At 44.2% G+C, this 12,154-nt stretch overlaps 1 pseudogene; it reads right to left on the reverse strand.

The window, feature by feature from the left end:
* Nucleotides 1–601: 601 nt before the first annotated feature.
* LOC104851869 overlaps nt 602–12,154 on the reverse strand; it is a 22,539-nt pseudogene continuing 10,986 nt past the window's right edge.

Genomic DNA, 12,154 nt, shown 5'->3' on the forward strand with positions numbered 1-12,154 from the left:
GCAGCGGACGGCCTCCGCCTTGCCGCACTCGACGTCCTCGTCTTCGTGGTCGTTGTCTCCGTCGTCGGACCCCTGCGAGGTCCCGGTGGCTTTTTCTGCGGTCGTGCGGGTCTGCGAGCCAGGGTGCCGGACCTCTGCATAGTCGGCCATGGCGGCGGGGTGCGGTGGGAGAGTGGGCGGGGCTGCTGTTAGAGGGCGGGGCTATTGTTTGTGGGCTGGAAGGGGCGTGGTCGTAGCTACAGGTTGGGGCCCCGGGCCTGAGACCAAGAGCGAGGGAGGACGGTCTACGTGTAATGGACATAGACCACATCTCCAGGCACCCCGAGATATCACTCTTACTCAACTGTACTTTTTTTTTTTTGGAGTAATCATTACAACTGGTTTAATACTGGGCTTTCAGAAGCAAAGTGGAGGTGTGGCTCTAACCTCTACTCATCCTTTAGTGCTGACTTTCAAACTTTCTAAATGCCCAAAACCACAGCAATCGCAGCAGTGGTGTTGAGAATAGGAACGGTTCTGACGTGTCTGTCTTCTGAATGTGTTCTGTGGCTGCCCGGAAGTGTCTGCTGTTACACCAAGAAGGCTCTGCGATGTCGCCTATCTACTGTCCAGGGCCGGTCAGATCCTAGCTGGAGCCAAGCATCTTCACTAGCTGTTCTTCATAGTGTGAGAGGTTCCTCTTCACTATGTCCATGCAGGGCCCCAGAAGTCTCCCAAATACTTGAACATTAGTGACTAAGCAGGTGACATTTCCAACTGCATAAACCGAAGCAGATCTGCGTTCGTTGGTGACCAGTGCAAGCTGCCCCTTGTGGCAGTGGGTAATCTCAACCTCCTGGCTCCCAGCATCCTTGTTTGTTTTAGTCTTGCTCCTAATCATAATTCACACTTCACCAGACTCAATGACGTAAAAGCATCTTTATAGTTCTTTTGCGGGGGTGTACTGGAGGTTGAACTCAGGTCCCTGCGCTTCTGAGGCAGGCTGCAGAACCACTGAGCTAAATCCCCGGTCCCCATCCTTATAGTTCTTTGCTCCTATCACATCCACAATTTTCATACGTTCTGACACCTCTAATGATTTAAGGAGTGGCACAGATGCAATAAATGATTCAAACATCTTCCTCTTTTTTTTGCATTGTTTTTCACTATGATTCTTCTAAAAATCTCCCAGTCCGGTCCCCACAGGAAGCCTTCAGAGGTGGTGACAATAGTAGCAGCCCTTGGGGTATTGAACATCAGAGTTAGTTCTTCAAAACTGCCACGGTTGTCAGACTGACCAACAGAACGCATTTGATTATCTTTTGTTCCTAAAATGTCAGAGGTTCCCCTTTCTATGACATAGAAGTTTTCTCCTTGGTCAATGGCATGCTCATCTGCTTTGACTGTCCTTCCAAACGCTGCACCCAGGACTTGAGGAAGCTGTTCCTGATCCAGATTTTTAAAAAGAAGAATGTCTTTGCAAGCTTCTGTTCATCAGTTTTGGGATGAATCACCCGAGGATTAGTATCTTCTTCCTCGTCAGGGTTATAAACCTCCGCACAGACTGACACTTGACTTAAATCTGCTGGGAACTGGAACTTAGAAGTGGTGACATGCTGGGCATGATGGCAGAGGTCTGCTGTTATGGCTTGTACCTAGATGTCCCTCTCACTCTTCTTTTAAATTGTACTTTTTCATTTCTATACTAGGATCTAACCTGGGTCCTTTCACTGATCTACATTCCCAACCCTTTTAATTACTTTAAAAAAATATTCTTTTTCTTTTTTTCAGTATCAGGATTCAAACTCAGAACCATGCACTTTACCACGCAGGTGTGGTGCCACTGACCTATATTCCCAGTTTTTTATTTTTATTTTTGAGACAGGGTCTCCTAAGTGCTGTCCTAGCTGGGCTGGAACTTGCCATCCTCTTGCCTCTGCCCCTCAGAGTGTTCAGATTCCAGGCCTCTGTACCACCACGCCTGGATCCCAGTCCTTTCTATTTTATTTTGGGACAGGGTCTGGCTAAATCTCCTACGCTGGCCTGGAACTTGTCATCCTCCTGTCTCAGCCTCCAGAGGTGCTGATATTCCAGGCACATGGAGTGGCCAGCTACTCTTAAGTTTTTTGAGTTCTATAAAAGAGAATTTTAAATGAAGTGGGCATGAAAGCATAGTAAATGTATTTTACTCTTAGTAAATCTGTCCAAAGAATTTTACTGTGATGCTAGAACAAGTAAGTGTTCAGCAAATAGGGCTGGGGTGTAGTTCAGTGAGAGCACACCTGCCTAGCTTCTGTGAGTCCCGGGTTCAACCCTCAGCACCCCATAAAATGAAAATAATTAGAAATATTTGTATATTTCTGTTAAATCTTTAACCCTATTTTGATGGTTTCATCGGTAGTGTGGTTTTTGCCACTTTATCATTACTTTTTGGGTTTTTTGTTTTTGCTTATGTTTTTTGAGACAGGGTCTCACTACGTAGTTGAGACTGACCTGGAACTCACTATGTAGCCCAGGCTGGTCTTGAACTCCAGCGATCCTCCTGCCTCAGCCTCCTGAGTGCTGGGATTACAGGTATGTGCCACCATGCCCTGCTGCCGCTTTATCATATATGCACCCAGCTACTAACATGGAAAATCATTTCTGTACTGTGTCATGGCCCAGAAGACCACCGCCAACTGTGTTAGATGGCACAGGTGGTAAGAGCATTGCAGGCACTGACTCTTCTATGGGGCACTCAGTAGTTAACTGAGCACTAAGAGCATTTTAAAATTTTTTGCTTTTTTGGTACCAGCGATCAAACTAAGGACCTTGAGCTTGCAAGGCAGGTGCAGTGCCACTGAGCTACATTTTTTTTTTTTTTTTTTTTTTTTTTTTTTGACAGGATCTCGCTATGTAGTTTAGACTGGCCTTGAGCTCACTGTGAAACCTAGGCTGACCTTAAACTGACAGTGATCCTCCTGCCTCAGCCTCCCAAGGAGTCTGGCCTTCAGGCTGATTTTGAATTCACTGTGTAGCCTGGGCTGGCTTTGAACATGCAGCAATCTTCCGAATGCTGGGACATAGGTGTACTCCATCACACCTGGCTTCTGAGTGCTCAGAATTTAAATGGAAAATTCTTCATGATCTCAGTTGCTGTTGGTTAATGGGGTAATCTGAGTGTCCTGCTCACACCTTTCTGAAATGTGAAAGAAAAGCCCTCTCTCATTTAATATGGGGATGTCAGATAATCGTACACTAAGAATAGCATGAGTGTTCTGTCTCATTTAAAACAGCCTGTCAGCTTGACAGCTCTGAGCCTATTGTTTCTGTCTCCTTTTTTTCAATATTACGTTTTTACAAATAAGATGGTACTTTTGAGAGGCAATCTGTATTTCATCTAAAAAATTCAAATATGTGCCAAGCTGTGAGTTTGATCCCTAGAACTGCAAGGAAAGAAAAAGGAAAGATGGAATGGCCTCACAGTAAGAGATAATATTTTTAATACGTATTTGTGCCAGAAGACTTAGAGTCTGAATTTATAAAATATTTCTGCAAATCTGTAAGACTGACAACCTAATTTAAAGATAGACCGGAAACGAGTAACACTTCATAAAATAGGGTGTCTGAATGACCAATCGGTGTACAAAAAAGTATTTAAAAATCATTAATCATCAGAGAAAGGCAAATGAAAACTGCAGTGAGCTTCCACTACCACCATACCAAATGGCTAAAAATAAAAGGGCTGATAATACCAAGTTTTGGTGGGACGTGGAGTGGAACCCACACATTGCCGGTGGGAGTCTTCATTAGTATTATCACTTTGGAAAACCATCTGTGAGTAGTTACTAAAGCTAAATATGGGCATACAGATGACCCAGAAATTCTACTCATGGGTTTACAGTAGCTCCACTTAGTTTTCTTTTCTGAGGTTTCAATTGCCACGGTCAACTATGGTCTGAAAATATTAAATGGAAACCTCCAAAAATAAACAATGGATAAGTTCTGAATTGAGTGCCACTCTGAGCAGTTTTGCACTCATGCTGTCCCACCCCATCCACTGAAATGTGAATCATTCCTTTGTGCAGCGTATCCACTCTCTGTACCCTACTCAAACATTAGTCACTTAGTTATCAATACAATGCTTGTGTCTAAGTAAATCTCTCTCTCTCTCTCTTTTAATCCTTTTTGGGCATGGTTCCTTATTTTTTTTTTTTTTTTTTTTTGGTTTTTTGAGACAGGGTCTCACTATGTAGTTGAGACTGACCTGGAACTCACTACATAGCCCAGGCTGGTTTCAAACTCACAGCAATCCTCCTGCCTCAGCCTCCCAAGTGCTGGGATTACAGATGTGCACCACCATGTGGCTCTCTCTTGGCTTTTTGAAACAGGGCTGTAGTAGATAGTGGAACCTTTAAGAGGACTTGGCCTTGAAGGGATAGTGGGAACCTAGTCTCTCCCTCCACCCCTTTCACTTCCTGGACATGAGGTCAGTGAGTGATTCTGCTCTACCACACACTACCCCGATGATGAGCATCACAGACCCAAAGGTATGGGGCCAACTGATCACAGACTGAAACCTATATAACTATGAGGCAAGGGCAACCCACTCAGGACCCCTCTTGTCTCTCAGGAGCTATTCTTATTCCTCATTCCTATTCCCCAATATATTTTCCTACTCTTAAAAAAAAAAAAAACTGTGAGGCAAAAGAAACCCTTTTCCCATACATTAATTATCGAAGTATTTGTTACAGAAACAGCTGACACAAACATAACATACACAATGTAAAGGAGGAGAGGTTTAATTTGGATCACAGTTTCGGGATTCAGTCCATGGTCAGCTGACTCCAAGGCAGAAACATCACAGCAGAGCAAAGATGCTTAGCTCATGATGACCAGGAAGCAGAGCAGGTGAACAGCATCAGAGTGGAAAAGGAGAGAGGCCAGATTTAGACTTCCAAGGTGACATCTCCACGATCCACTCTGGCGTACCCAGTAGTACCCAGTCGTGTGCTCTACCAGTCTCTGGGGAAGATCCCCTAGCCAATCAGGTTGGCATTGTACCTTAACTCTGACACAGGATAAGGCTCTGTACTAGCTGAGGTGTCGGGCATTGATTGGGGATCTTGGAACTTATCCCCTAATAGCCAAGAGAGATGAGTGGTTATGGCCACCAAAAGATACATAAAAGTAATGTTCAGAGAAGAAGGGTTGAAGGGAAGGGAGGGGAAGGGGAAGAATAAAGAAGAACTAGGACATATCATCTACAGGGCCAGGGATTTAGTTCATTGGTTCGGTGGCCTGCCTCACAAGTGCAAGGTCGTGAGTTCAATCCCCGGTACAAAAAAAAAAACAAACACAAACAAACAAACAACAACAAAGAAATATATATATATATACATGATATATATATATATACATGATATATATATATATATCATGTACAGGTACAAATTCCCTATGATAAATGTGAGTGCTGTGTATGGCAGATATATACTAATAAAAATCTAAAAAAATTTTTTAACCAAATGATGAAATATTTACCAATAAGAAAAAGATATCTTGTGGTACACTCACACAAGAAAATAATGCATAGTAATGAAAAGGAATGAATTGGGAGCTAGAGAACGCAGCTCAGTGGGAGAAGGCTTAGTATGCATGAGTCCCTGTGTTCAACCCCAGCATCAAAAATAAAATTAGAGCCAGGCATGGCGGCGCATGCTTGTAATCCCAGCACTCAGGAGGCTGAGGCAGGAGGATCACTGGGAGTTCGAGACCAGCCTGGGCTACATAGTGAGTTCCAGGTCAGACTTAACTACATAGTGAGACCCTGTCTCAAAAAAACCAAAAATAAATAAATAAATAAAATAAAATTAGAATGCAAGTGACTACCTCCATAGGAAGAATTTCACAGATATAATGCTGATTTTTTAAAAATTGTTGAAAAAAATTTTTAAAAATTGTTGAGTTGAAGGAGTTACACACAAAAGTAAATGATCTGTAATTCTACCATACAAAGTTTAAAGAGATATAATCTATAGTGTTAGACACTAGCCTAGTGCTTACTTGGTGGTGATAGAGGCTTATCTGAAAAGAGAAAGTCTTCTGGGGTGCTGCACATTTACTATGTAGACTAACTATTTTGATTTAAGGGATGGTTACATGGACATATACAAAAAAATTAAATGGGAGCAGAGTATTACAGAGATGGGGACATAGACAAAGCCCTTAGTATTTGTTATTTTTTCTTCTTTTTCTTTTAGACAGGGCCTCACTATGTGTGTTTCAGGCTGGTCTTGAGCTCACTGTGTGGCCCTGGATGGCCTCAAACTTGAGGCAATTCTCCTGCCTTAACCTCCCAAGTGCTAAGGTTACTGGCGTGTGCCACCACATCCAGCTATTTATATACTTTATGTATAAGTTGTATTTCAACTTTAAAGAAAAAATGAGCTGGTACTGTCACAGGAATTAGTGAGACAGGAGTTAGGAGTCTTTTTGTTTTTTTGCTTTTTGAGACAGGGTCTCACTATGTAGTTGAGACTGACCTGGAATTTACTATGTAGCCCAGGCTGATCTCGAACTCACAGCGATCCTCCTGCCTCAGCCTCCCAAGTGCTGGGATTACAGGCATGAGCCACCATGCCCGGCAGGAGTTAGGAGTCTATTAGGCTGTAAGGAAAGCAGGCCCAAAATGGAGTCGGGAAGCCCAAAATGGAGTCTGCTGAGTCACAACCCTCCAGGGATTGTACAAAAGCATCTGGCAGGTGTCCTTTGGCTGTCTGGGAGGCTTAAGGGCCCACAGGCCCTGCATGAACACTGGATAGATTAGATCCTAAAAAGTATGTAGTCTCCTTAGGGTAGATAGTATATTGCTTACACAATGGCCTGAGAGACTAAATCCCTTTAAAATCCATAAACAAAGAGCCTGCAGGGAAATCCTACTCAGAACCCCTTCCCAGCTAGTGGGAAATTTACTTCTTTGCCTTTCTATCTTTTACTTTCCTGCCTATTTTTTTTTACTTTTTTGGCTTTTTTACCTTTTAAATAAATTCACTTGCACCCTACCATCTCCATCTCCATTTTCATTTTTTGTCATTATGAGAGATGACTCTGGCATTCTGGTAATAGTACTCTACTTTAAAATAATACAGTGTGTGTGTGTGTGTGTGTGTGTGTGTGTGTGTGTGTTCAGTACTAGGGATTGAACTCAGGGTCTTCACTCAAATTTCTATCACTGTCTTAGTTACTTTTCTGTTGCTAGGACAAAATATTGGACACCCACAAGTTAAAGAAACTTTAACTCACAGTTTATAGAGGTTTCACTCCATAGTCAGCTGGCTGCAAGGCCTGGCAGCATGGCAGAGGAGAAATAGTCCATGGCAGGGCAGGCAGGAGGTGATATCAAGCAGCAGCCTGCCTTCTGTCTTTCCTTTTGTTTTCCATCCAGTCTATAAACCAATTGGTTGGTGCTGCCCACACCCAGAATTATGCTAAACCAATGTAGTTATCCCACATCCTTAGTTCCAGTATCACATACCCTAGATCCAGAAACCTGCAAAAAGCTCTACCTATGAGCACATGAGGCTTTTGGGGGACATCTAGGTACAAGCCACAACAATCACTTTTTAAATTTTTCTTGAAATAGGCCTTGCTAAGTCACTAGGTCACCCACTAGTTTTTATACAAAGTTAGTTTCAGTCATATGGCAGGCCAACTCTAAGGTGGCCCCTATGATTGCTGTCTGCAGGTATTCCTGCCTTTGTGGAGAACCTTCCTGTTCAGTGTGACTTGCTTCTATCCAACAGAACACAGCCAGACTTGGGTTACAAAGGACTGTGAATGAGCTCTTGCTGGCAGATTCTCTTGCCCTCTTGGCTTGCCTGCTTTCATAAAGCAAGTTGCCATGTTGGAGTGGCCTGCATGGCAAAGAACTGACTGCAGTCTCCAGAAACCAACCAGTGTGAAATGGAGGCCAACAGCAGTGAGGACCTGAATCTTGCCCACAAACACAAGTGTAAGATTCAGCCTTCTGTAGCTGAGCTTTCACTTCCAGTGACCCCTGTCTGATACCAGGAAGGCAGGCTGTGAGAGTCCCTGAAGACCCCTGCTTGGATTCCTGACACAGTGCTCCACAAAAGCTGTTGGCTACTTTACTTTTTTGGGTTTTTTTTTTTTTTTTTTTTTTTTTTTTTTTTTTTTTTTTTTTGGTACCTGGGCTCGAATTTGGGTCCTTGCGCTTATGAGTGAGGCTCCAGAACCACTGAGCTAAATCCCCAGCCCATTGGCTACTTTAATTAGATGAACATTTTTGAGAAATTGTTACACAGCAACCAGTGAATACAATTATATAGTCAGTCTTCCAGTAGTTAACAATCTGAGATGATCACAGCGATGGTTGATTGATTGTGTGAATTTAAGTAAGAAAAGCTCAACTAAATTGGCTAAGCAGTTCCACACCCTAGAATGTGGAAGATCCACCCAAGGGCAGTTTGTCCCTGGATGGTGTAAAGGGGAAATGAAGAAAGACAGATCTGCTTCTCCTTCTGCGGAGGAGCTTCAGTCTTCGCCTTCACCTTGGACATCATTTCTGTTTCCAGAGCAGATTCTCTAGCCTTCTGGCGTACTCTTCAGTCTTCCATTGCAGACCCATCAGGCTCCTGATATGGTCTTGCATGGGACACTGCAGTGAGCTCCAGACCTTGGACTGAATCCTTTGGTCTCCAGTGTGCACACAGACCCTCTGCACTGTACCACATCAACTCTGTGGGTGGCCACTGTAAACCGATCTTGTAAATTCTTACATATTTGTATATCTTGTGTTATATCTGTTTCTCCAGTAAATACTGACAGATACAGATTTTGCCCCTGGGAGTCAGGCACGTACAGACAACCCTTCTAAGGTAAAAGATAGGTTGTTGCGTCTGGCTCCCCCTACAACCAAAAAAGAGGCACAACAAATAGGACTAGTGGTCCTGTTTGGATTTTGGAGGCAACACATTCCTCACTTAGGAGTCTTACTAGGAAAGCCACTGTCTTGACTGGAAGTCAGAACAAGAAAAGGTTCTACAACAGGTCCAGAGTGTGTGCAGGCTGCTCTGCCACCAGGGCGGTGTGATCCGGCAGATCCGATGGTACTTGAAATGGTGGTGATAGGCAGAGGTGCTGTTTGCAGCCCCCATAGGTGAATCACAGCAGAAGTCTTTAGGATTTTGGAGCAAGGTCCTGCCATCATCTGCAGACAACTACTCTCCCTTTGAGAAACAGTTCTTGTCCTGCTACTGGGCCTTAGTGGAAACTGCACTCTTAGCCATGGAACACTGGGTCACTGTGTGATCTGAATTACCTATCACGACCTGGGTATTATCTGATCCACTGAGGTTGGACATTACAGCAACAGTTTACCATTGAATGGAATGGTGGATACATGATCAAGCTAGAGCAGGTCCAAGGGGTACAAGTGAATTACATGAAGAAGTTGCCCAGGTGTTCATGGCTCCTACTCCTGCCATTTTGCCTTCTGCTTCCCAGCATGCACCTGTGGCCTTGTGGGGTGTACCATGTGATCAGCTGTCAGAGGAAGAGAAGGCAAGGGCCTGGTTTACAGATGATTCTACACATTATGCAGGCACCAGCCGCAAGTGGACAGCTGCAGCATCACAGACCCTTTCCAGGACATCTGGGACAGTGGTGAAGGGAAATCTTCACAGTGGGCAGAACTCTGGGCAGTGTACGTAGTAGTACAGTTTGGCTGGGAGAAGAAATGGCCAAGTGTGTGACTGTGTGCTGATTGATGGGCAGTAGCCAATGGTCTGGCCAGATGGTCAAGAACTGGGAAGAAGCATAACTGGACGATTGGTGACAAAGATATTTGGGGACGAGGTATGCAGACAGACTGTTCCATGTGGGCCAAGGATGTGAAAATCTTTGTTTCCCATGTAAGTGCTCACCAAAAGGTGACCTCAGCAGAAGAAGACTGTAACCATCAAGAGGTAGGATGACCCTTTCTGTAGAAAGTGGCCAACCCCCTTCTTCAGCCACCCCAGTGGGCTCATGAAGCATGGCTATGGTGGCAGGGGTGGAGGTTATGCCTGGACTCAGCAACACGGACGCCCACTCACCAAGGCAGATCTGGCTACGGTCGCTGCTGAATGCCCAGTGTGCCAACAGCAGAGACCAACACGGAGGCCCCAGTGCTGCACCCCTTCCCAGGGTGATCAACCTGCGACCTGGTGGCAGGTTGATTATACTAGACCAGTTCCATCATGGGAGGGACCGTGTTTTCTCCTCACTGCATAGACACTTATTCTGCATGTGGATTTACCCTCCCTACCCATAATGCTTCTGCCAAAACTACCACCCGTGGACTCACAGAATGCCTTATCCACCGTCACGGAATTCTTCACGGCATTGCCTCTGACCAAGGAACACATTTTATAGCCAAAGAAGTGAGGCAATGGGCTCATGCTCATGGAATTCACTGGTCTTACCATGTTCCTCACCATCCAGAAGCACCTGGGTTGATAGAAAGGTGGAATGGTCTTTTGAAGACACAGTTATAGCACCAGCTAGGTGGCAACAGCTTGCAGGGCTGGGGCAAGGTTCTTCAGAAGGCTGTTTATGCTTTGAATCAGCATCTATCATACTGTGTCTTCCATAGCCAGGATTCACGGGTCCAGGAATCAAGGGGTGGAAATGGGAATAGTACTACTGATCCACTAGCAAAATTTCTGTTTCATTTTTCCTCGAACTTATGTTCTGCTGGATTAGAAGTCTTGGTTCCAGAGGGTGAAAGGCTTATACCAGGAAGCTCAACAGTGATACCATTGAACTGGAAGGTAAGACTCACCCGTTCATTTTGGTGTCCTCACGCTCCTGAGGAAACAAGCTAAGAAGGGAGTCCCAGAGCCGTCAGGGCTGAATGAACCATACTATCAAGGGGAAATTGGACTGAGACAACATAATGTTGGAAAGGAAGAAGTGCAGGTGATCCTTTAGGGTGTCTCCTAGTGTTACCATGTCCTGTTGTTAAAGTCAGTGGAAAACTACAACAACCTAATCCAGGCAGAATGACAAATGGTCCAGACCCTTTGGGAATGATGGTCACTCCACCAAGGAAAGAACCAAGACTTGCTGAGGTGCTTACTGAAAGCCAAGGGAGTACAGAATGGGTAGTAGAAGAAGGTAGTTCTAAATACCAGCTCCACACCCTTGACCAGCGACAGCAGTGAGGGTTGTAACTGTTCTATTTCTCTCCTAATATGATTCTAAGGTAATATAATGTTGATAGACTTAATACTGGCTCTTAAGGATTGTTAAGCCTATATTATAATGTCCAAATTATGAAATGTTGCTGGACATGGTGGCACACGCCTGTAATCCCAGCACTGGGGAGACTGAGATAGGAGGAGTTCAAGGCCAGCCTGAACTACAAAGTGAGACCCTGTCTAAAACAAAACAAAACAAAAAACAAAACAAACAAACAAAAAAACTCATGAAACTTCAAGAGTAAGCATCACGCAAACAAAACTTCCTTTCTATTCTGGAGAGAGAAGTAGTGTTTTTCCATTTGTACCCAGGATAGTTATAACATGTTAGGCCTAACTATGAGCTTGATTTTTTTCTTTTTTTAATCTGAAGACTGCTTTATCAGAGGCTGAGGCAGGAGGATTGCAAGTTTGAGACTAGCCTGGAAAACATACCCCAGTGTTGAATGAAAGTTTAAAAAAAAAGGTAAGGGGGAGCTGGGGATATGCTTAGTGCAAAGGCCCTGGATTCAATCCCCAGTACTGTACCACCCGCCAATCTGGGCATAATGGTATATGTCTGCAAACCCAGCACTTGGGAGGCTGAGGCAAGAGGATTGTTATGAGTCTGAAGCCAGCCTGCACTACATACATAGTGAGCTCAGGGCCAGCCTGAACTACCTAGCGAGACCCTCTCAAAAAAAATCTGAGATGCTCAGCATTAAAGACTGAATATTTTTTTTCTTTTTTATTGAGGTTATTGGTACAATCTAGGTATACAAAACAGTTACATTCATCATTGGGATTCTGTACCTTTACATAATAGGTCTTGATTCTCATTTTTCCCCTTGTCCCTGCCCTCCCTTCACCCCCTCCTCCCCTCCCCATTTACAAACACTTTATTTCCATTTTTTCAGTTTCTCATATTTTTTTCCTCTCCCTTATTACCTTTC

Source organism: Fukomys damarensis, unplaced genomic scaffold (assembly GCF_012274545.1).
Source record: "Fukomys damarensis isolate Sample0158 unplaced genomic scaffold, DMR_v1.0_HiC HiC_scaffold_21, whole genome shotgun sequence".
Lineage (NCBI taxonomy): Eukaryota > Metazoa > Chordata > Mammalia > Rodentia > Bathyergidae > Fukomys > Fukomys damarensis.